The sequence below is a fragment of the Oncorhynchus mykiss genome, unplaced genomic scaffold, assembly GCF_013265735.2.
Source record: "Oncorhynchus mykiss isolate Arlee unplaced genomic scaffold, USDA_OmykA_1.1 un_scaffold_156, whole genome shotgun sequence".
NCBI classification, from domain to species: domain Eukaryota; kingdom Metazoa; phylum Chordata; class Actinopteri; order Salmoniformes; family Salmonidae; genus Oncorhynchus; species Oncorhynchus mykiss.
Window position 1 is genome coordinate 1,068,805 of NW_023493666.1, and position 24,484 is coordinate 1,093,288.

The 24,484-nt window shown below is 42.3% G+C and overlaps 26 non-coding genes across 26 annotated transcripts; all 26 read right to left on the minus strand.

The window, feature by feature from the left end:
• Window positions 1-790: 790 nt before the first annotated feature.
• Window positions 791-864, minus strand: trnai-aau. Its single transcript has one exon. It is a non-coding gene; the product is annotated as a tRNA-Ile (tRNA).
• A 446-nt stretch (window positions 865-1,310) lies between these two features.
• trnaf-gaa lies at window positions 1,311-1,383 on the minus strand. The gene has a single exon. It is a non-coding gene; the product is annotated as a tRNA-Phe (tRNA).
• An 82-nt stretch (window positions 1,384-1,465) lies between these two features.
• On the minus strand, window positions 1,466-1,539 carry trnai-aau. The gene has a single exon. It is a non-coding gene; the product is annotated as a tRNA-Ile (tRNA).
• Window positions 1,540-2,585: 1,046 nt separating this feature from the next.
• Window positions 2,586-2,659, minus strand: trnai-aau. The gene has a single exon. It is a non-coding gene; the product is annotated as a tRNA-Ile (tRNA).
• A 446-nt stretch (window positions 2,660-3,105) lies between these two features.
• trnaf-gaa lies at window positions 3,106-3,178 on the minus strand. The gene has a single exon. It is a non-coding gene; the product is annotated as a tRNA-Phe (tRNA).
• An 822-nt stretch (window positions 3,179-4,000) lies between these two features.
• trnai-aau lies at window positions 4,001-4,074 on the minus strand. The gene has a single exon. It is a non-coding gene; the product is annotated as a tRNA-Ile (tRNA).
• Window positions 4,075-4,520: 446 nt separating this feature from the next.
• On the minus strand, window positions 4,521-4,593 carry trnaf-gaa. The gene has a single exon. It is a non-coding gene; the product is annotated as a tRNA-Phe (tRNA).
• An 831-nt stretch (window positions 4,594-5,424) lies between these two features.
• Window positions 5,425-5,498, minus strand: trnai-aau. The gene has a single exon. It is a non-coding gene; the product is annotated as a tRNA-Ile (tRNA).
• A 588-nt stretch (window positions 5,499-6,086) lies between these two features.
• trnai-aau lies at window positions 6,087-6,160 on the minus strand. The gene has a single exon. It is a non-coding gene; the product is annotated as a tRNA-Ile (tRNA).
• A 1,046-nt stretch (window positions 6,161-7,206) lies between these two features.
• Window positions 7,207-7,280, minus strand: trnai-aau. The gene has a single exon. It is a non-coding gene; the product is annotated as a tRNA-Ile (tRNA).
• Window positions 7,281-8,160: 880 nt separating this feature from the next.
• On the minus strand, window positions 8,161-8,233 carry trnaf-gaa. The gene has a single exon. It is a non-coding gene; the product is annotated as a tRNA-Phe (tRNA).
• An 82-nt stretch (window positions 8,234-8,315) lies between these two features.
• Window positions 8,316-8,389, minus strand: trnai-aau. Its single transcript has one exon. It is a non-coding gene; the product is annotated as a tRNA-Ile (tRNA).
• Window positions 8,390-9,435: 1,046 nt separating this feature from the next.
• trnai-aau lies at window positions 9,436-9,509 on the minus strand. Its single transcript has one exon. It is a non-coding gene; the product is annotated as a tRNA-Ile (tRNA).
• Window positions 9,510-10,097: 588 nt separating this feature from the next.
• trnai-aau lies at window positions 10,098-10,171 on the minus strand. Its single transcript has one exon. It is a non-coding gene; the product is annotated as a tRNA-Ile (tRNA).
• Window positions 10,172-10,617: 446 nt separating this feature from the next.
• On the minus strand, window positions 10,618-10,690 carry trnaf-gaa. The gene has a single exon. It is a non-coding gene; the product is annotated as a tRNA-Phe (tRNA).
• Window positions 10,691-10,772: 82 nt separating this feature from the next.
• trnai-aau lies at window positions 10,773-10,846 on the minus strand. Its single transcript has one exon. It is a non-coding gene; the product is annotated as a tRNA-Ile (tRNA).
• A 1,046-nt stretch (window positions 10,847-11,892) lies between these two features.
• On the minus strand, window positions 11,893-11,966 carry trnai-aau. Its single transcript has one exon. It is a non-coding gene; the product is annotated as a tRNA-Ile (tRNA).
• A 457-nt stretch (window positions 11,967-12,423) lies between these two features.
• Window positions 12,424-12,496, minus strand: trnaf-gaa. The gene has a single exon. It is a non-coding gene; the product is annotated as a tRNA-Phe (tRNA).
• Window positions 12,497-12,578: 82 nt separating this feature from the next.
• On the minus strand, window positions 12,579-12,652 carry trnai-aau. The gene has a single exon. It is a non-coding gene; the product is annotated as a tRNA-Ile (tRNA).
• A 529-nt stretch (window positions 12,653-13,181) lies between these two features.
• trnai-aau lies at window positions 13,182-13,255 on the minus strand. Its single transcript has one exon. It is a non-coding gene; the product is annotated as a tRNA-Ile (tRNA).
• A 446-nt stretch (window positions 13,256-13,701) lies between these two features.
• Window positions 13,702-13,774, minus strand: trnaf-gaa. The gene has a single exon. It is a non-coding gene; the product is annotated as a tRNA-Phe (tRNA).
• Window positions 13,775-13,856: 82 nt separating this feature from the next.
• Window positions 13,857-13,930, minus strand: trnai-aau. Its single transcript has one exon. It is a non-coding gene; the product is annotated as a tRNA-Ile (tRNA).
• A 1,046-nt stretch (window positions 13,931-14,976) lies between these two features.
• trnai-aau lies at window positions 14,977-15,050 on the minus strand. Its single transcript has one exon. It is a non-coding gene; the product is annotated as a tRNA-Ile (tRNA).
• An 880-nt stretch (window positions 15,051-15,930) lies between these two features.
• Window positions 15,931-16,003, minus strand: trnaf-gaa. The gene has a single exon. It is a non-coding gene; the product is annotated as a tRNA-Phe (tRNA).
• Window positions 16,004-16,085: 82 nt separating this feature from the next.
• trnai-aau lies at window positions 16,086-16,159 on the minus strand. Its single transcript has one exon. It is a non-coding gene; the product is annotated as a tRNA-Ile (tRNA).
• Window positions 16,160-16,688: 529 nt separating this feature from the next.
• trnai-aau lies at window positions 16,689-16,762 on the minus strand. The gene has a single exon. It is a non-coding gene; the product is annotated as a tRNA-Ile (tRNA).
• Window positions 16,763-24,484: the final 7,722 nt, after the last annotated feature.

Consider the following 24,484-nt stretch of genomic DNA (forward strand, 5'->3'; position numbering starts at 1 on the left):
GCAGCCTTGTCTTACGACAACCTACTGTCATGTAAACAATGACAAGAAACTGTCATGTAACAATGACAAGAAACTCTCATGTAACACTGATGTCACAATGTCAGATGAAAAAGAAAGACATTACTTACTTTCAGAGGAGCAGCGTATCACACACTCTAACCAACTGAGCTAACCGGCCGCTGGCTACAGAGCACAATTGTTGAGATGCACCGAGCCTCTGCAAGTGCTGGAGCACAAACTAACAAGTCCACCAACAACATAGCCTGACAAGACTGGACACTCTTGGTTGCTCCTTGTGGCAATTCCAAACAGCTGGGGAATTTGATCAATTGGTATTGTGTTTGCTTAGCATGCTATAGTTAGTGGGATCGATTCCCGCAATCCCCAAAAACATTTTTTGTTGTGGATCCAAGAAAGCTCCAGTTCACACTTCATGCAGCCTTGTCTTACGACAACCTACTGTCATGTAACAATGACAAGCAACTTTCCTGTAACACTGATGTCAAAATGTCAGATGAAAAAGCAAGAAATTACTTACTTTCAGAGGAGCAGAGTAGCACACACCATTGAGGCCCACAAACAAAGCTGTGGATAGTTTCCTTGAAGCCAGAGCATGAAGATAGAACAAATACAAATGCAGAAACCAGGGATCGAACCAGGGAACTTTAGATCTTCAGTCTAATGCTCTCCCAACTGAGCTATTTTGGCATTTCACTAATTTTAATTCTGTGGCACCCTTGACAATTCACATGCATGTGACTCACAATTTTGACACTCAAAATGTACATCATAGCCAGTACGGGGATCGAACCCATGACCTTGGCGTTATTAGCACCACACTCTAACCAACTGAGCTAACCAGCCATTTGCCATTTTGCTCAATTGTGGCAATGCACCGAGCCTCTGCAAGTGCTGGCACGTAAACAAACAAGTCCACCAACAGCATAGCCTGACGAGACTGGACCCTCTAGGTTGCTTCTTGCGGAAATTCCAAACGTCTGGGGAATTAGCTCAAATGCTTTGCATGCGTGAGGTAGTGGGATCGATGCCTGCATTCTCCAAAAGCAAATTCTTTCATGGATCCAAGAAAACTCCAGTTCACACTTCATGCAGCCTTGTCTTACGACAACCTACTGTCATGTAAACAATGACAAGAAACTTTCCTGTAACACTGATGTCAAAATGTCAGATGAAAAAGCAAGAAATTACTTACTTTCAGAGGAGCAGAGTAGCACACACCATTGAGGCCCACAAACAAAGCTGTGGATAGTTTCCTTGAAGCCAGAGCATGAAGAAAGAACAAATACAAATGCCAAAACCCGGGATCGAACCAGGGACCTTTAGATCTTCAGTCTAACGCTCTCCCAACTGAGCTATTTCAGCAATTCACTAAATTTAATTCTGTGGCACCCTTGACAATTCACATGCATGTGACTCACAATTTTGACACTCAAAATGTACATCATAGCCAGTACGGGGATCGAACCCATGACCTTGGCATTATTAGCACCACACTCTAACCAACTGAGCTAACCAGCCATTTGCTATTTTGCTCAATTGTGGCAATGCACCGAGCCTCTGCAAGTGCTGGCACGTAAACAAACAAGTCCACCAACAGCATAGCCTGACGAGACTGGACCCTCTAGGTTGCTTCTTGCGGAAATTCCAAACGGCTGGGGAATTAGCTCAAATGCTTTGCATGCGTGAGGTAGTGGGATCGATGCCTGCATTCTCCAAAAGCAAATTCTTTCATGGATCCAAGAAAACTCCAGTTCACACTTCATGCAGCCTTGTCTTATGACAACCTACTGTCATGTAAACAATGACAAGAAACTGTCATGTAACAATGACAAGAAACTCTCATGTAACACTGATGTCACAATGTCAGATGAAAAAGAAAGACATTACTTACTTTCAGAGGAGCAGCGTATCACACACTCTAACCAACTGAGCTAACCGGCCGCTGGCTACAGAGCACAATTGTTGAGATGCACCGAGCCTCTGCAAGTGCTGGAGCACAAACTAACAAGTCCACCAACAGCATAGCCTGACAAGACTGGACACTCTTGGTTGCTCCTTGTGGCAATTCCAAAGAGCTGGGGAATTTGATCAATTGGTATTGTGTTTGCTTAGCATGCTATAGTTAGTGGGATCGATTCCCGCAATCCCCAAAAACTATTTTTGTTGTGGATCCAAGAAAGCTCCAGTTCACACTTCATGCAGCCTTGTCTTACGACAACCTACTGTCATGTAACAATGACAACCTACTGTCATGTAACAATGACAAGCAACTTTCCTGTAACACTGATGTCAAAATGTCAGATGAAAAAGCAAGAAATCACTTACTTTCAGAGGAGCAGCGTAGCACACACCATTGAGGCCCACAAACAAAGCTGTGGATAGTTTCCTTGAAGCCAGAGCATGAAGATAGAACAAATACAAATGCCGAAACCAGGGATCGAACCACTTCAGTCTAACGCTCTCCCAACTGAGCTATTTCGGCATTTCACTAATTTTAATTCTGTGGCACCCTTGACAATTCACATGCATGTGACTCACAATTTTGACACTCAAAATGTACATCATAGCCAGTACGGGGATCGAACCCATGACCTTGGCGTTATTAGCACCACACTCTAACCAACTGAGCTAACCAGCCATTTGCTATTTTGCTCAATTGTGGCAATGCACCGAGCCTCTGCAAGTGCTGGCACGTAAACAAACAAGTCCACCAACAGCATAGCCTGACGAGACTGGACCCTCTAGGTTGCTTCTTGCGGAAATTCCAAACGGCTGGGGAATTAGCTCAAATGCTTTGCATGCGTGAGGTAGTGGGATCGATGCCTGCATTCTCCAAAAGCAAATTCTTTCATGGATCCAAGAAAACTCCAGTTCACACTTCATGCAGCCTTGTCTTACGACAACCTACTGTCATTTAAACAATGACAAGAAACTTTCCTGTAACACTGATGTCAAAATGTCAGATGAAAAAGCAAGAAATTACTTACTTTCAGAGGAGCAGAGTAGCACACACCATTGAGGCCCACAAACAAAGCTGTGGATAGTTTCCTTGAAGCCAGAGCATGAAGAAAGAACAAATACAAATGCCGAAACCCGGGATCGAACCAGGGACCTTTAGATCTTCAGTCTAACGCTCTCCCAACTGAGCTATTTCAGCAATTCCAGCAATTCAATTCATTCACACTTCATGCAACCTTGTCTTACGACAACCGACTGTCATGTAAACAATGACAAGAAACTGTCATGTAACAATGACAAGAAACTCTCATGTAACACTGATGTCACAATGTCAGATGAAAAAGAAAGACATTACTTACTTTCAGAGGAGCAGCGTATCACACACTCTAACCAACTGAGCTAACCGGCCGCTGGCTACAGAGCACAATTGTTGAGATGCACCGAGCCTCTGTAAGTGCTGGAGCACAAACTAACAAGTCCACCAACAGCATAGCCTGACAAGACTGGACACTCTTGGTTGCTCCTTGTGGCAATTCCAAACAGCTGGGGAATTTGATCAATTGGTATTGTGTTTGCTTAGCATGCTATAGTTAGTGGGATCGATTCCCGCAATCCCCAAAAACAATTTTTGTTGTGGATCCAAGAAAGCTCCAGTTCACACTTCATGCAGCCTTGTCTTACGACAACCTACTGTCATGTAACAATGACAAGCAACTTTCCTGTAACACTGATGTCAAAATGTCAGATGAAAAAGCAAGAAATTACTTACTTTCAGAGGAGCAGAGTAGCACACACCATTGAGGCCCACAAACAAAGCTGTGGATAGTTTCCTTGAAGCCAGAGCATGAAGATAGAACAAATACAAATGCAGAAACCAGGGATCGAACCAGGGAACTTTAGATCTTCAGTCTAATGCTCTCCCAACTGAGCTATTTTGGCATTTCACTAATTTTAATTCTGTGGCACCCTTGACAATTCACATGCATGTGACTCACAATTTTGACACTCAAAATGTACATCATAGCCAGTACGGGGATCGAACCCATGACCTTGGCGTTATTAGCACCACACTCTAACCAACTGAGCTAACCGGCCATTTGCTATTTTGCTCAATTGTTGAAATGCACCAAGCCTCTGCAAGTGCTGGCACGTAAACAAACAAGTCCACCAACAGCATAGCCTGACAAGACTGGACCCTCTAGGTTGCTTCTTGCGGAAATTCCAAACGGCTGGGGAATTAGCTCAAATGCTTTGCATGCGTGACGTAGTGGGATCGATGCCTGCATTCTCCAAAAGCAAATTCTTTCATGGATCCAAGAAAACTCCAGTTCACACTTCATGCAGCCTTGTCTTACGACAACCTACTGTCATTTAAACAATGACAAGAAACTTTCCTGTAACACTGATGTCAAAATGTCAGATGAAAAAGCAAGAAATTACTTACTTTCAGAGGAGCAGAGTAGCACACACCATTGAGGCCCACAAACAAAGCTGTGGATAGTTTCCTTGAAGCCAGAGCATGAAGAAAGAACAAATACAAATGCCGAAACCCGGGATCGAACCAGGGACCTTTAGATCTTCAGTCTAACGCTCTCCCAACTGAGCTATTTCAGCAATTCCAGCAATTCAATTCATTCACACTTCATGCAACCTTGTCTTACGACAACCGACTGTCATGTAAACAATGACAAGAAACTGTCATGTAACAATGACAAGAAACTCTCATGTAACACTGATGTCACAATGTCAGATGAAAAAGAAAGACATTACTTACTTTCAGAGGAGCAGCGTATCACACACTCTAACCAACTGAGCTAACCGGCCGCTGGCTACAGAGCACAATTGTTGAGATGCACCGAGCCTCTGTAAGTGCTGGAGCACAAACTAACAAGTCCACCAACAGCATAGCCTGACAAGACTGGACACTCTTGGTTGCTCCTTGTGGCAATTCCAAACAGCTGGGGAATTTGATCAATTGGTATTGTGTTTGCTTAGCATGCTATAGTTAGTGGGATCGATTCCCGCAATCCCCAAAAACAATTTTTGTTGTGGATCCAAGAAAGCTCCAGTTCACACTTCATGCAGCCTTGTCTTACGACAACCTACTGTCATGTAACAATGACAACCTACTGTCATGTAACAATGACAAGCAACTTTCCTGTAACACTGATGTCAAAATGTCAGATGAAAAAGCAAGAAATCACTTAGTTTCAGAGGAGCAGCGTAGCACACACCATTGAGGCCCACAAACAAAGCTGTGGATAGTTTCCTTGAAGCCAGAGCATGAAGATAGAACAAATACAAATGCCGAAACCAGGGATCGAACCACTTCAGTCTAACGCTCTCCCAACTGAGCTATTTCGGCATTTCACTAATTTTAATTCTGTGGCACCCTTGACAATTCACATGCATGTGACACAATTTTGACACTCAAAATGTACATCATAGCCAGTACGGGGATCGAACCCATGACCTTGGCGTTATTAGCACCACACTCTAACCAACTGAGCTAACCGGCCATTTGCTATTTTGCTCAATTGTTGAAATGCACCGAGCCTCTGCAAGTGCTGGCACGTAAACAAACAAGTCCACCAACAGCATAGCCTGACAAGACTGGACCCTCTAGGTTGCTTCTTGCGGAAATTCCAAACGGCTGGGGAATTAGCTCAAATGCTTTGCATGCGTGAGGTAGTGGGATCGATGCCTGCATTCTCCAAAAGCAAATTCTTTCATGGATCCAAGAAAACTCCAGTTCACACTTCATGCAGCCTTGTCTTACGACAACCTACTGTCATGTAAACAATGACAAGAAACTTTCCTGTAACACTGATGTCAAAATGTCAGATGAAAAAGCAAGAAATTACTTACTTTCAGAGGAGCAGAGTAGCACACACCATTGAGGCCCACAAACAAAGCTGTGGATAGTTTCCTTGAAGCCAGAGCATGAAGATAGAACAAATACAAATGCCGAAACCAGGGATCGAACCACTTCAGTCTAACGCTCTCCCAACTGAGCTATTTCGGCAATTCACTAATTTTAATTCTGTGGCACCCTTGACAATTCACATGCATGTGACTCACAATTTTGACACTCAAAATGTACATCATAGCCAGTACGGGGATCGAACCCATGACCTTGGCGTTATTAACACCACACTCTAACCAACTGAGCTAACCAGCCATTTGCCATTTTGCTCAATTGTGGCAATGTACCGAGCCTCTGCAAGTGCTGGCACGTAAACAAACAAGTCCACCAACAGCATAGCCTGACAAGACTGGACCCTCTAGGTTGCTTCTTGCGGAAATTCCAAACGGCTGGGGAATTAGCTCAAATGCTTTGCATGCGTGAGGTAGTGGGATCGATGCCTGCATTCTCCAAAAGCAAATTCTTTCATGGATCCAAGAAAACTCCAGTTCACACTTCATGCAGCCTTGTCTTACGACAACCTACTGTCATGTAAACAATGACAAGAAACTGTCATGTAACAATGACAAGAAACTCTCATGTAACACTGATGTCACAATGTCAGATGAAAAAGAAAGACATTACTTACTTTCAGAGGAGCAGCGTATCACACACTCTAACCAACTGAGCTAACCGGCCGCTGGCTACAGAGCACAATTGTTGAGATGCACCGAGCCTCTGTAAGTGCTGGAGCACAAACTAACAAGTCCACCAACAGCATAGCCTGACAAGACTGGACACTCTTGGTTGCTCCTTGTGGCAATTCCAAACAGCTGGGGAATTTGATCAATTGGTATTGTGTTTGCTTAGCATGCTATAGTTAGTGGGATCGATTCCCGCAATCCCCAAAAACAATTTTTGTTGTGGATCCAAGAAAGCTCCAGTTCACACTTCATGCAGCCTTGTCTTACGACAACCTACTGTCATGTAACAATGACAACCTACTGTCATGTAACAATGACAAGCAACTTTCCTGTAACACTGATGTCAAAATGTCAGATGAAAAAGCAAGAAATCACTTAGTTTCAGAGGAGCAGCGTAGCACACACCATTGAGGCCCACAAACAAAGCTGTGGATAGTTTCCTTGAAGCCAGAGCATGAAGATAGAACAAATACAAATGCCGAAACCAGGGATCGAACCACTTCAGTCTAACGCTCTCCCAACTGAGCTATTTCGGCATTTCACTAATTTTAATTCTGTGGCACCCTTGACAATTCACATGCATGTGACTCACAATTTTGACACTCAAAATGTACATCATAGCCAGTACGGGGATCGAACCCATGACCTTGGCGTTATTAACACCACACTCTAACCAACTGAGCTAACCAGCCATTTGCCATTTTGCTCAATTGTGGCAATGCACCGAGCCTCTGCAAGTGCTGGCACGTAAACAAACAAGTCCACCAACAGCATAGCCTAACAAGACTGGACCCTCTAGGTTGCTTCTTGCGGAAATTCCAAACGGCTGGGGAATTAGCTCAAATGCTTTGCATGCGTGAGGTAGTGGGATCGATGCCTGCATTCTCCAAAAGCAAATTCTTTCATGGATCCAAGAAAACTCCAGTTCACACTTCATGCAGCCTTGTCTTACGACAACCTACTGTCATGTAAACAATGACAAGAAACTGTCATGTAACAATGACAAGAAACTCTCATGTAACACTGATGTCACAATGTCAGATGAAAAAGAAAGACATTACTTACTTTCAGAGGAGCAGCGTATCACACACTCTAACCAACTGAGCTAACCGGCCGCTGGCTACAGAGCACAATTGTTGAGATGCACCGAGCCTCTGTAAGTGCTGGAGCACAAACTAACAAGTCCACCAACAGCATAGCCTGACAAGACTGGACACTCTTGGTTGCTCCTTGTGGCAATTCCAAACAGCTGGGGAATTTGATCAATTGGTATTGTGTTTGCTTAGCATGCTATAGTTAGTGGGATCGATTCCCGCAATCCCCAAAAACATTTTTTGTTGTGGATCCAAGAAAGCTCCAGTTCACACTTCATGCAGCCTTGTCTTACGACAACCTACTGTCATGTAACAATGACAAGCAACTTTCCTGTAACACTGATGTCAAAATGTCAGATGAAAAAGCAAGAAATTACTTACTTTCAGAGGAGCAGAGTAGCACACACCATTGAGGCCCACAAACAAAGCTGTGGATAGTTTCCTTGAAGCCAGAGCATGAAGAAAGAACAAATACAAATGCCGAAACCCGGGATCGAACCAGGGACCTTTAGATCTTCAGTCTAACGCTCTCCCAACTGAGCTATTTCGGCAATTTACTAATTTTAATTCTGTGGCACCCTTGACAATTCACATGCATGTGACTCACAATTTTGACACTCAAAATGTACATCATAGCCAGTACGGGGATCGAACCCATGACCTTGGCGTTATTAACACCACACTCTAACCAACTGAGCTAACCAGCCATTTGCCATTTTGCTCAATTGTGGCAATGCACCGAGCCTCTGCAAGTGCTGGCACGTAAACAAACAAGTCCACCAACAGCATAGCCTGACAAGACTGGACCCTCTAGGTTGCTTCTTGCGGAAATTCCAAACGGCTGGGGAATTAGCTCAAATGCTTTGCATGCGTGAGGTAGTGGGATCGATGCCTGCATTCTCCAAAAGCAAATTCTTTCATGGATCCAAGAAAACTCCAGTTCACACTTCATGCAGCCTTGTCTTACGACAACCTACTGTCATGTAAACAATGACAAGAAACTGTCATGTAACAATGACAAGAAACTCTCATGTAACACTGATGTCACAATGTCAGATGAAAAAGAAAGACATTACTTACTTTCAGAGGAGCAGCGTATCACACACTCTAACCAACTGAGCTAACCGGCCGCTGGCTACAGAGCACAATTGTTGAGATGCACCGAGCCTCTGTAAGTGCTGGAGCACAAACTAACAAGTCCACCAACAGCATAGCCTGACAAGACTGGACACTCTTGGTTGCTCCTTGTGGCAATTCCAAACAGCTGGGGAATTTGATCAATTGGTATTGTGTTTGCTTAGCATGCTATAGTTAGTGGGATCGATTCCCGCAATCCCCAAAAACAATTTTTGTTGTGGATCCAAGAAAGCTCCAGTTCACACTTCATGCAGCCTTGTCTTACGACAACCTACTGTCATGTAACAATGACAACCTACTGTCATGTAACAATGACAAGCAACTTTCCTGTAACACTGATGTCAAAATGTCAGATGAAAAAGCAAGAAATCACTTAGTTTCAGAGGAGCAGCGTAGCACACACCATTGAGGCCCACAAACAAAGCTGTGGATAGTTTCCTTGAAGCCAGAGCATGAAGATAGAACAAATACAAATGCCGAAACCAGGGATCGAACCACTTCAGTCTAACGCTCTCCCAACTGAGCTATTTCGGCATTTCACTAATTTTAATTCTGTGGCACCCTTGACAATTCACATGCATGTGACTCACAATTTTGACACTCAAAATGTACATCATAGCCAGTACGGGGATCGAACCCATGACCTTGGCGTTATTAGCACCACACTCTAACCAACTGAGCTAACCGGCCATTTGCTATTTTGCTCAATTGTTGAAATGCACCGAGCCTCTGCAAGTGCTGGCACGTAAACAAACAAGTCCACCAACAGCATAGCCTGACAAGACTGGACCCTCTAGGTTGCTTCTTGCGGAAATTCCAAACGGCTGGGGAATTAGCTCAAATGCTTTGCATGCGTGAGGTAGTGGGATCGATGCCTGCATTCTCCAAAAGCAAATTCTTTCATGGATCCAAGAAAACTCCAGTTCACACTTCATGCAGCCTTGTCTTACGACAACCTACTGTCATGTAAACAATGACAAGAAACTTTCCTGTAACACTGATGTCAAAATGTCAGATGAAAAAGCAAGAAATTACTTACTTTCAGAGGAGCAGAGTAGCACACACCATTGAGGCCCACAAACAAAGCTGTGGATAGTTTCCTTGAAGCCAGAGCATGAAGATAGAACAAATACAAATGCCGAAACCAGGGATCGAACCACTTCAGTCTAACGCTCTCCCAACTGAGCTATTTCGGCATTTCACTAATTTTAATTCTGTGGCACCCTTGACAATTCACATGCATGTGACTCACAATTTTGACACTCAAAATGTACATCATAGCCAGTACGGGGATCGAACCCATGACCTTGGCGTTATTAGCACCACACTCTAACCAACTGAGCTAACCGGCCATTTGCTATTTTGCTCAATTGTTGAAATGCACCGAGCCTCTGCAAGTGCTGGCACGTAAACAAACAAGTCCACCAACAGCATAGCCTGACAAGACTGGACCCTCTAGGTTGCTTCTTGCGGAAATTCCAAACGGCTGGGGAATTAGCTCAAATGCTTTGCATGCGTGAGGTAGTGGGATCGATGCCTGCATTCTCCAAAAGCAAATTCTTTCATGGATCCAAGAAAACTCCAGTTCACACTTCATGCAGCCTTGTCTTACGACAACCTACTGTCATGTAAACAATGACAAGAAACTTTCCTGTAACACTGATGTCAAAATGTCAGATGAAAAAGCAAGAAATTACTTACTTTCAGAGGAGCAGAGTAGCACACACCATTGAGGCCCACAAACAAAGCTGTGGATAGTTTCCTTGAAGCCAGAGCATGAAGAAAGAACAAATACAAATGCCGAAACCCGGGATCGAACCAGGGACCTTTAGATCTTCAGTCTAACGCTCTCCCAACTGAGCTATTTCGGCAATTCACTAATTTTAATTCTGTGGCACCCTTGACAATTCACATGCATGTGACTCACAATTTTGACACGCAGAATGTACATCATAGCCAGTACGGGGATCGAACCCATGACCTTGGCGTTATTAGCACCACACTCTAACCAACTGAGCTAACCAGCCATTTGCCATTTTGCTCAATTGTGGCAATGCACCGAGCCTCTGCAAGTGCTGGCACGTAAACAAACAAGTCCACCAACAGCATAGCCTGACGAGACTGGACCCTCTAGGTTGCTTCTTGCGGAAATTCCAAACGTCTGGGGAATTAGCTCAAATGCTTTGCATGCGTGAGGTAGTGGGATCGATGCCTGCATTCTCCAAAAGCAAATTCTTTCATGGATCCAAGAAAACTCCAGTTCACACTTCATGCAGCCTTGTCTTATGACAACCTACTGTCATGTAAACAATGACAAGAAACTGTCATGTAACAATGACAAGAAACTCTCATGTAACACTGATGTCACAATGTCAGATGAAAAAGAAAGACATTACTTACTTTCAGAGGAGCAGCGTATCACACACTCTAACCAACTGAGCTAACCGGCCGCTGGCTACAGAGCACAATTGTTGAGATGCACCGAGCCTCTGCAAGTGCTGGAGCACAAACTAACAAGTCCACCAACAGCATAGCCTGACAAGACTGGACACTCTTGGTTGCTCCTTGTGGCAATTCCAAAGAGCTGGGGAATTTGATCAATTGGTATTGTGTTTGCTTAGCATGCTATAGTTAGTGGGATCGATTCCCGCAATCCCCAAAAACTATTTTTGTTGTGGATCCAAGAAAGCTCCAGTTCACACTTCATGCAGCCTTGTCTTACGACAACCTACTGTCATGTAACAATGACAACCTACTGTCATGTAACAATGACAAGCAACTTTCCTGTAACACTGATGTCAAAATGTCAGATGAAAAAGCAAGAAATCACTTACTTTCAGAGGAGCAGCGTAGCACACACCATTGAGGCCCACAAACAAAGCTGTGGATAGTTTCCTTGAAGCCAGAGCATGAAGATAGAACAAATACAAATGCCGAAACCAGGGATCGAACCACTTCAGTCTAACGCTCTCCCAACTGAGCTATTTCGGCATTTCACTAATTTTAATTCTGTGGCACCCTTGACAATTCACATGCATGTGACTCACAATTTTGACACTCAAAATGTACATCATAGCCAGTACGGGGATCGAACCCATGACCTTGGCGTTATTAGCACCACACTCTAACCAACTGAGCTAACCAGCCATTTGCTATTTTGCTCAATTGTGGCAATGCACCGAGCCTCTGCAAGTGCTGGAGCACAAACTAACAAGTCCACCAACAGCATAGCCTGACAAGACTGGACACTCTTGGTTGCTCCTTGTGGCAATTCCAAACAGCTGGGGAATTTGATCAATTGGTATTGTGTTTGCTTAGCATGCTATAGTTAGTGGGATCGATTCCCGCAATCCCCAAAAACAATTTTTGTTGTGGATCCAAGAAAGCTCCAGTTCACACTTCATGCAGCCTTGTCTTACGACAACCTACTGTCATGTAACAATGACAAGCAACTTTCCTGTAACACTGATGTCAAAATGTCAGATGAAAAAGCAAGAAATTACTTACTTTCAGAGGAGCAGCGTAGCACACACCATTGAGGCCCACAAACAAAGCTGTGGATAGTTTCCTTGAAGCCAGAGCATGAAGATAGAACAAATACAAATGCCGAAACCAGGGATCGAACCAGGGACCTTTAGATCTTCAGTCTAACGCTCTCCCAACTGAGCTATTTCGGCATTTCACTAATTTTAATTCTGTGGCACCCTTGACAATTCACATGCATGTGACTCACAATTTTGACACTCAAAATGTACATCATAGCCAGTACGGGGATCGAACCCATGACCTTGGCGTTATTAGCACCACACTCTAACCAACTGAGCTAACCGGCCATTTGCTATTTTGCTCAATTGTTGAAATGCACCGAGCCTCTGCAAGTGCTGGCACATAAACAAACAAGTCCACCAACAGCATAGCCTGACAAGACTGGACCCTCTAGGTTGCTTCTTGCGGAAATTCCAAACGGCTGGGGAATTAGCTCAAATGCTTTGCATGCATGAGGTAGTGGGATCGATGCCTGCATTCTCCAAAAGCAAATTCTTTCATGGATTCAAGAAAACTCCAGTTCACACTTCATGCAGCCTTGTCTTATGACAACCTACTGTCATGTAAACAATGACAAGAAACTGTCATGTAACAATGACAAGAAACTCTCATGTAACACTGATGTCACAATGTCAGATGAAAAAGAAAGACATTACTTACTTTCAGAGGAGCAGCGTATCACACACTCTAACCAACTGAGCTAACCGGCCGCTGGCTACAGAGCACAATTGTTGAGATGCACCGAGCCTCTGCAAGTGCTGGAGCACAAACTAACAAGTCCACCAACAGCAATTTTGACACTCAAAATGTACATCATAGCCAGTACGGGGATCGAACCCATGACCTTGGCGTTATTAGCACCACACTCTAACCAACTGAGCTAACCAGCCATTTGCCATTTTGCTCAATTGTGGCAATGCACCGAGCCTCTGCAAGTGCTGGCACGTAAACAAACAAGTCCACCAACAGCATAGCCTGACGAGACTGGACCCTCTAGGTTGCTTCTTGCGGAAATTCCAAACGTCTGGGGAATTAGCTCAAATGCTTTGCATGCGTGAGGTAGTGGGATCGATGCCTGCATTCTCCAAAAGCAAATTCTTTCATGGATCCAAGAAAACTCCAGTTCACACTTCATGCAGCCTTGTCTTACGACAACCTACTGTCATGTAAACAATGACAAGAAACTTTCCTGTAACACTGATGTCAAAATGTCAGATGAAAAAGCAAGAAATTACTTACTTTCAGAGGAGCAGAGTAGCACACACCATTGAGGCCCACAAACAAAGCTGTGGATAGTTTCCTTGAAGCCAGAGCATGAAGAAAGAACAAATACAAATGCCAAAACCCGGGATCGAACCAGGGACCTTTAGATCTTCAGTCTAACGCTCTCCCAACTGAGCTATTTCAGCAATTCACTAAATTTAATTCTGTGGCACCCTTGACAATTCACATGCATGTGACTCACAATTTTGACACTCAAAATGTACATCATAGCCAGTACGGGGATCGAACCCATGACCTTGGCATTATTAGCACCACACTCTAACCAACTGAGCTAACCAGCCATTTGCTATTTTGCTCAATTGTGGCAATGCACCGAGCCTCTGCAAGTGCTGGCACGTAAACAAACAAGTCCACCAACAGCATAGCCTGACGAGACTGGACCCTCTAGGTTGCTTCTTGCGGAAATTCCAAACGGCTGGGGAATTAGCTCAAATGCTTTGCATGCGTGAGGTAGTGGGATCGATGCCTGCATTCTCCAAAAGCAAATTCTTTCATGGATCCAAGAAAACTCCAGTTCACACTTCATGCAGCCTTGTCTTATGACAACCTACTGTCATGTAAACAATGACAAGAAACTGTCATGTAACAATGACAAGAAACTCTCATGTAACACTGATGTCACAATGTCAGATGAAAAAGAAAGACATTACTTACTTTCAGAGGAGCAGCGTATCACACACTCTAACCAACTGAGCTAACCGGCCGCTGGCTACAGAGCACAATTGTTGAGATGCACCGAGCCTCTGCAAGTGCTGGAGCACAAACTAACAAGTCCACCAACAGCATAGCCTGACAAGACTGGACACTCTTGGTTGCTCCTTGTGGCAATTCCAAAGAGCTGGGGAATTTGATCAATTGGTATTGTGTTTGCTTAGCATGCTATAGTTAGTGGGATCGATTCCCGCAATCCCCAAAAACTATTTTTGTTGTGGATCCAAGAAAGCTCCAGTTCACACTTCATGCAGCCTTGTCTTACGACAACCTACTGTCATGTAACAATGACAACCTACTGTCATGTAACAATGACAAGCAACTTTCCTGTAACACTGATGTCAAAATGTCAGATGAAAAAGCAAGAAATCACTTACTTTCAGAGGAGCAGCGTAGCACACACCATTGAGGCCCACAAACAAAGCTGTGGATAGTTTCCTTGAAGCCAGAGCATGAAGATAGAACAAATACAAATGCCGAAACCAGGGATCGAACCACTTCAGTCTAACGCTCTCCCAACTGAGCTATTTCGGCATTTCACTAATTTTAATTCTGTGGCACCCTTGACAATTCACATGCATGTGACTCACAATTTTGACACTCAAAATGTACATCATAGCCAGTACGGGGATCGAACCCATGACCTTGGCGTTATTAGCACCACACTCTAACCAACTGAGCTAACCAGCCATTTGCTATTTTGCTCAATTGTGGCAATGCACCGAGCCTCTGCAAGTGCTGGCACGTAAACAAACAAGTCCACCAACAGCATAGCCTGACGAGACTGGACCCTCTAGGTTGCTTCTTGCGGAAATTCCAAACGGCTGGGGAATTAGCTCAAATGCTTTGCATGCGTGAGGTAGTGGGATCGATGCCTGCATTCTCCAAAAGCAAATTCTTTCATGGATCCAAGAAAACTCCAGTTCACACTTCATGCAGCCTTGTCTTATGACAACCTACTGTCATGTAAACAATGACAAGAAACTGTCATGTAACAATGACAAGAAACTCTCATGTAACACTGATGTCACAATGTCAGATGAAAAAGAAAGACATTACTTACTTTCAGAGGAGCAGCGTATCACACACTCTAACCAACTGAGCTAACCGGCCGCTGGCTACAGAGCACAATTGTTGAGATGCACCGAGCCTCTGCAAGTGCTGGAGCACAAACTAACAAGTCCACCAACAGCATAGCCTGACAAGACTGGACACTCTTGGTTGCTCCTTGTGGCAATTCCAAACAGCTGGGGAATTTGATCAATTGGTATTGTGTTTGCTTAGCATGCTATAGTTAGTGGGATCGATTCCCGCAATCCCCAAAAACAATTTTTGTTGTGGATCCAAGAAAGCTCCAGTTCACACTTCATGCAGCCTTGTCTTACGACAACCTACTGTCATGTAACAATGACAAGCAACTTTCCTGTAACACTGATGTCAAAATGTCAGATGAAAAAGCAAGAAATTACTTACTTTCAGAGGAGCAGCGTAGCACACACCATTGAGGCCCACAAACAAAGCTGTGGATAGTTTCCTTGAAGCCAGAGCATGAAGATAGAACAAATACAAATGCCGAAACCAGGGATCGAACCAGGGACCTTTAGATCTTCAGTCTAACGCTCTCCCAACTGAGCTATTTCGGCATTTCACTAATTTTAATTCTGTGGCACCCTTGACAATTCACATGCATGTGACTCACAATTTTGACACTCAAAATGTACATCATAGCCAGTACGGGGATCGAACCCATGACCTTGGCGTTATTAGCACCACACTCTAACCAACTGAGCTAACCGGCCATTTGCTATTTTGCTCAATTGTTGAAATGCACCGAGCCTCTGCAAGTGCTGGCACATAAACAAACAAGTCCACCAACAGCATAGCCTGACAAGACTGGACCCTCTAGGTTGCTTCTTGCGGAAATTCCAAACGGCTGGGGAATTAGCTCAAATGCTTTGCATGCATGAGGTAGTGGGATCGATGCCTGCATTCTCCAAAAGCAAATTCTTTCATGGATTCAAGAAAACTCCAGTTCACACTTCATGCAGCCTTGTCTTATGACAACCTACTGTCATGTAAACAATGACAAGAAACTGTCATGTAACAATGACAAGAAACTCTCATGTAACACTGATGTCACAATGTCAGATGAAAAAGAAAGACATTACTTACTTTCAGAGGAGCAGCGTATCACACACTCTAACCAACTGAGCTAACCGGCCGCTGGCTACAGAGCACAATTGTTGAGATGCACCGAGCCTCTGCAAGTGCTGGAGCACAAACTAACAAGTCCACCAACAGCAATTTTGACACTCAAAATGTACATCATAGCCAGTACGGGGATCGAACCCATGACCTTGGCGTTATTAGCACCACACTCTAACCAACTGAGCTAACCAGCCATTTGCTATTTTGCTCAATTGTGGCAATGCACCGAGCCTCTGCAAGTGCTGGCACGTAAACAAACAAGTCCACCAACAGCATAGCCTGACGAGACTGGACCCCCTAGGTTGCTTCTTGCGGAAATTCCAAACGGCTGGGGAATTAGCTCAAATGCTTTGCATGCGTGAGGTAGTGGGATCGATGCCTGCATTCTCCAAAAGCAAATTCTTTCATGGATCCAAGAAAACTCCAGTTCACACTTCATGCAGCCTTGTCTTACGACAACCTACTGTCATGTAAACAATGACAAGAAACTGTCATGTAACAATGACAAGAAACTCTCATGTAACACTGATGTCACAATGTCAGATGAAAAAGAAAGACATTACTTACTTTCAGAGGAGCAGCGTATCACACACTCTAACCAACTGAGCTAACCGGCCGCTGGCTACAGAGCACAATTGTTGAGATGCACCGAGCCTCTGCAAGTGCTGGAGCACAAACTAACAAGTCCACCAACAGCATAGCCTGACAAGACTGGACACTCTTGGTTGCTCCTTGTGGCAATTCCAAACAGCTGGGGAATTTGATCAATTGGTATTGTGTTTGCTTAGCATGCGTGGGATCGATTCCCGCAATCCCCAAAAACATTTTTTTTTGTGGATCCAAGAAAGCCCCACTTCACACTTCATGCAGCCTTGTCTTACGACAACCTACTGTCATGTAACAATGACAAGCAACTTTCCTGTAACACTGATGTCAAAATGTCAGATGAAAAAGCAAGAAATTACTTACTTTCAGAGGAGCAGCGTAGCACACACAATTGAGGCCCACAAACAAAGCTGTGGATAGTTTCCTTGAAGCCAGAGCATAAAGAAAGAACAAATACAAATGCCAAAACCTCGGATCTAACCAGGGACCTTGAGATCTTCAGTCTAATGCTCTCCCAAATGAGCTATTTCGGCAATTCACCAAACTTAATTCTGTGGCACCCTTTACAATTCACATGCATGTGACTCACAATTTTGACACTCAAAATGTACATCATAGCCAGTACAGGGATCGAACCCACGAACTTGGCGTTATTAGCACCACATTCTAACAAACTGAGCTAACCTGCCACTAGCTAATGCATGCAATTTTTGAGATACACCGAGCCTCTGGAAGTGCTGGAGCGCAAACTAACAAGTCCACCAACATCATAGCCTGACAAGACTGGACACTCTTGGTTGCTCCTTGTGGCAATTCCAAACAGCTGGGGCATTTGATCAATTGGTATTATGTTTGCTTAGCATGCTGTCGGTACACAGGATCCAAGAAAACTCCAAGAAAGTGGAAGAAATTGCATATACTGTAGCCATAATTTGTAGCACAGATTGTTGGATGAAATACAAACTAACCTTGCTTACTTATTTCAAAGCGAGGGCACATATTTCAGCCTTGTGGGAAAAAACGGACAAAGAGTTGAAATTCCACAAGGCAGTGACAAAAAGCTTACAGCACCTGGTATTCTCAGGCAGTGTCCCATCCAAGTACTAACCAGGCCCGACCCTGCTTAGCTTCCGAGATCGGACGAGATCAGGCGTACTTTAAAAAAAATATATTTTATTATGCAAAAAAACACATAATATTCACAACATTCAATCAATTATATAAAAAGGACGAACAATTCATCCTTTTACAAAATCAAAAAAGAAAAGAAAAGAAAACCTATTAAAACCCCAATCATCCACTAAAACCAATTAATAATTAAAACCAAGTTTTCCATTCGACTCAATTTCAATAAAAGTGCTCCCCCACACAAACAATTTTTCAAAATTACATCCACCATATTTATATATTACTTCTATATCTTTCTCTAAAATACTTCTAAATAAAACCTCCACACTCACAATTTTCCCCTCATAATGTCCCAAATTCCTTCTTAGTCTTACAGCGTATCTGGCATGACTAAGAACAAAATTCATCAAATTAAAATTAAAAACTTTGCTTTTCCCAGTTAAACCAAAAAGAAACAACCTCCTCCACTCAACCCCAGCAACAATCTCTTCTCCCCAATGTTGTACTAAAATCCCCTTTAAAAACTTATGAAACTCTTCTAATCTACTACATTCAACATAAAAGTGCATAAAATTTTCCACCCCCGTACCACAAATATCACATTCTCTTTTAACATCTCTATTTATTTGATGTAAAACCACGTTCGTAAATATCCTATTATGTTTCAATTTAAAATCATTGTCTTCACATTCTATAGAATTATATTTTACATTTACATTCTTCCATATTGATTTCACATCTATATTTGCAAACACCCTAGACCACACTTTTTCCGAAGCAGGAGTTTTTATCTCTCTTAAAATACATTTTTCATAAACCTTTTTAACTTTCAAACCTGACAAATCATACTTCTTCCCATTACTTTCATAATATAAAACCGGTAAACCCTTAGCTCTTGTAGCCACCTCTTTATTTATTAACACACCCCACTCCCCAGGAAGACATCCTAATATTCTCTTATACATGTTCTCCACAGTAGTTCTACTTATTTCATCATTTTCTTCATCCACATTATCAAATATTGCCTGACATGGAAGGAACCCCGGAATGACCTCATATAAAATGTCCCCAATCTGTCTCATCCCAGCCCTCATAAAATATTTACAAAACAACATCTTGGGATTTCAAAAAATTGGCTGATTTAAAATATTGTCTAAAATGGTACACTCATAATAAATATTTGGTAAAAACTCCCCCCAAGCCTCAAACACTTCTCCATAAAACAAAGGTATATTATCTAACATTTCATTTTTCATACACATCAATAAACCATTGTCCCCCATCCTCCCAACCTCCTGCAAATACTCCTTAAAAAATATTTTCCATCCATAATCTAATTCACCATATAAATATTTACGTACCATTTTGACTCTAATTGCTTTTTTCCTCACATTTAAATCCACCAACTTCAAACCCCCCTCCTCATAACCTGCAATCAAAGTTTTAAAATACATTTTCGCACCTTTCCCATCCCATAAAAAATCAACTAAAATCTTATTTATTTCCGATAAAACCCATTCTGGTACATCTAAAACATTCATGACATGAATAAAAATTGACATCAGCAAGGAATTTACAACAATTACTTTCCCTTTTAATTTCAAAGACCTCCTCCTCCACATATTTACCACCTTTCTAACTTTATTTATTACACCACTCCATGTCAGATCCCTAGCTTCCTGTTCCTTCACCCCTAAAAACACACCTAACACCTTAAAATAATCATTTACCATTTTAAAAGGAAAAATCCCCTCATTAATCTTCCCAACATACATTATTACTGACTTCTCCATATTCACTTTTGCTCCTGAGGCTTGCTCATATACTTTAAAACACTCCATCACCCTTTTAACACTTCCCTCATCTCTAACTGTTATTGTGGTATCGTCTGCATATTGATGAATTAAACTAAAACCTCCTTGCGGAGTCTCTACACAATTTATAAAATTATATTTTTTAAGGTATGCCGCTAAGGGTTCTACCGATAAAACATACAATAATGCTGATAAAGGGCACCCCTGTCTCACCGATCTCTCAAGAATAAAATAATCTGTTAAAACCCCATTACATTTTACTCTACTTTTTGCCTTTCTATATAATAATTTTATCCATCCTATTATTCTGTTTCCAAACCCATATTTTTCCAGTACCCTAAACATAAAATCATGTTCCACCCTGTCAAAAGCCTTATTAAAATCTATACTTAAAACAATTCCCCCTCTCTTATCGCTATTCATTTTATTTATCACATCTCTAAGTGTAATAATAGTATCAGCTATGTCTCTTCCAGGCACACTATTATTTTGTGTAGGTGCTATAATATCATTTAAAACCATCTTCATTCTATTTGCCAATATCTTAGCTAAAATCTTATAATCTGAGTTTAATAAACTAATTGGCCTATAATTCTCCAATTTTAATTTGCTCCCCTTATTTTTATATAAAATCGATATCAGCCCTGTCACCATGGAGTCTGAAACAGTATTATTATCTTCCATATATTGATACACTTCCATTAAAATCGGTGCTAAAAAACTTTCATACATTTTATAAAACTCTGCAATTAGTCCATCTACTCCAGGACTTTTATTTATTTGTAAACCCTTAATTGCATCTTTCACTTCATCCACTGTTATCTTCCTATCACATCTTTGCTTATCCTCAACACCAATTTGCACATCCACACTACCTAAAATCTCCTTTACACTCCCCTCATCCACCTCCCCTTTCTTAAATAAATCCTTATAAAAATTCTGTACGGTTTCTAATATCTCAACATAATCATTTACCACTTCACCCTTTACATTTTCTATCTCACTAATATATGATTTCGTCTGTTTAGTTTTCTCTAAACCAAGAAAAAAAGACGTACATTTCTCCCCTTCCAACACATACTTTGCCCTACTTCTAATCGATGCCCCCTTACACTTATCTATTTCACATTTGCTCAATTGTGCCTTTAAATCTAAAAACCTTTCAATATTATAAATAGGATCTATATCACATTTCCTCATTTCTTCATTCAATTTTTCTCTTAAAAAATGTTATTCTCTTGTCATCCTACTCCTCTTCTTCCTTGCATATCTAATACTAAAACCTTTAATTTTTTTCTTTACATTTTCCCACCACTGGCACTTATCATTCCCTTTTTGCTTATCCTCCATTTCATGTTCTATCAAAGATTTAAGCTGTATTCCATATTCTTCATCACCTAGATACCCTGCATTCATGCACCATATTCCTCCCCCTTTCCTTTCCTTATCTAACCCCACCGAAAATGTTAACCCAGCATGATCACTAAAAGTTGTAAAAATATAATTAATATCCTTCATAAAATTCCTTAACCCTTCATTTACTAAAACCAGATCTATCCGTGTCTGTTTCAACTCCCCTAAAACCACCTGCCTTCTAGAAAAACCTCTCTTATTCGGGTTCTCGTCTCTCCATATATCAATCAGACTGTTTTCACACATAATCTTCCTTAAAACCCCTCTCGATACGTCACTTCTAAAAATAGCTCCCATTGACATATCTAATCTATTCATTTTAACATTAAAATCCCCAACTAAAATCTATCTCATTATTCGGCGCATAAATATTTATAATCCTAAAAACCCTATTCATATATTCAAAATCCAAAATTAAAATCCTCCCATTATTATCATTGTATATCTTCTTCACATTTTCTACTACATCCTTCCTTAATAAAATTGCAACCCCACTTGAATTCCCTCTGCCATTGTTTACATAAATAAAATCCCTCCATATTTTTTTTACTTCTAAAACACAAACATTATCCCAGTGTGTTTCTTGAATACATAAAATATCTGAATTCTTCATTTGGACTATTCTATTAAATTTTCCCATTGTTCTCAAACCATTTGCATTTATTGACATTATATTGACCATTCTAATAAATAATAAAATAATAAAAAATAATTTCATTATCCTCTACCTGTTATCCAGTTTCTTTCTTCTTCCACCCTTTCTCTCCCCCTCTTCCCACCGCTTTCCTCTTCCTGTATCCTTCCCTCGTTCTTTCCATCATTTGCCCATCATCCGTGTCCGATATCTCCTCCAAGTCCATGTAATCCAGCCAACTCCCACTCTTGGCATCCACCTCCGTTGTGCTCCCCGTATTCATCTCCACTTCTGGTATAGTCGTTGTGCTCCCCGTGCTCATCGCCGTCTCTGGTATTGTCATCAACTCCATAACCCCCTCCATTTCTTCACCCCCCAAACTACTTGTTAGTGCTATGCTTTCCCCCAAAACCTGTGAGTCCCCTGTGCTTCCCCCCAGTCCACTCCCCCCCTCCTCCTGAAAACTCCCTCTTCTTATTTCTGAGTCCATACTGCTCCCAATTTCATTTATCTTCTGGTCCTTCTTCCTTCTTCCTTCCTCCGTCTCTCCACCTTCCACCATGTCCTCTCCTCCATCTTCTTCTCCTTCTTGCGACAATACCACTGCTTCCTCGAATATTGTTTGACTCCCCTCTTCAGCCCCAACCTCTCCACAATTGCACTCCGCCAATCTCTTTCTGCATCCACCACAAAAAATTCCTTTCCTTCTCTCCATCACATTCTCTCGCATAGTGTCCTTGATTGCCACACTTAAAACACTTAAATTCCGGGCAGTCTTTTACTATGTGCCCGGGTTGGATACACATACGGCACACTCTGACCTGTTTGTCATGAATGACCCTGAAATATTCTGCTCCCTCCAACGTCTCAATTCTTGTAGAATAAGGTAATGTCACTTTTTCTGTGAACTTGACCTTGCAGAAACGTGTCCCGTCAACCACCTCCGTTCCTGGCCAAACTCTCCTCCTTATCTCCGAGACAGCCGTCACTCCCCAGCTACTCAGCTTGCTCAATATCACACCATCTTCTACGTATACTGGGAGATTCATAAAAGACACCACCAATTCCTTCACATTAATATCTCTCGCCAGAATCCTTGTGTCCTTTATTCGCAATCCATCCATTACCCGTTCTTTTCCTCTTTCATTTCTCATCGTAATTTCGTACTTCTTTTCTCCTTTCATTCGGCATCCCACCACCTCTCCACACACCTCCTTAATTGCTCTTAGTAGTTCCATTGTCATCACTTTATCTTCTCCTTCCAACTTAATTGCCACCGTGTATTCTTTTCCATATTTCATTCCTTCGTTATCTTCATTTTTCTTCCGTAGCGCCTTTTTGTTGTCTTTGTCCATTCCGTTTGTCTTTTCCATGTTGTCCGTCATAGTAAAAAAAAATTTTTTTTAAAAAACTCTCCCCCAAGCAGAAAAAACTGCAAGGGGGAAGACTAACCAAACTTTAAACTATTCAACTAAAGAAAATAATAAATTATATTGCAAAAAACAATTAATTTAACAAAAATAGCTCTCGAGCAAAACACTCTCCAGCAAACACTCACTCACAGCTCAGACACTCTCCAGCAAACACTCACTCACAGCTCAGACACTCTCCAGCAAACACTCACTCACAGCTCAGACACTCTCCAGCAAACACTCACTCACAGCTCAGACACTCTCCAGCAAACACTCACTCACAACTCAGACACTCTCCAGCAAACACTCACTCACAGCTCAGACACTCTCCAGCAAACACTCACTCACAGCTCAGACACTCTCCAGCAAACACTCACTCACAGCTCAGACACTCTCCAGCAAACACTCACTCACAGCTCAGACACTCTCCAGCAAACACTCACTCACAGCTCAGACACTCTCCAGCAAACACTCACTCACAGCTCAGACACTCTCCAGCAAACACTCACTCACAGCTCAGACACTCTCCAGCAAACACTCACTCACAGCTCAGACACTCTCCAGCAAACACTCACTCACAGCTCAGACACTCTCCAGCAAACACTCACTCACAGCTCAGACACTCTCCAGCAAACACTCACTCACAGCTCAGACACTCTCCAGCAAACACTCACTCACAGCTCAAACACTCTCCAGCAAACACTCACTCACAGCTCAGACACTCGCACCTGTCGTCACTTCTCCAATCAGGAAATGCGTACTCAGGCCGGTGTGGCCGTAAGCGAGAAACAATCTCTTGGTGCACTATGTAAAGTCAAAGTGAGCCTGATTAACAGCTGTTGCCTTTTCACCATTTAGATAAGCATCTTTGTGTCACTCAAAAAGTGGAAGAAATTGCATATACTGTAG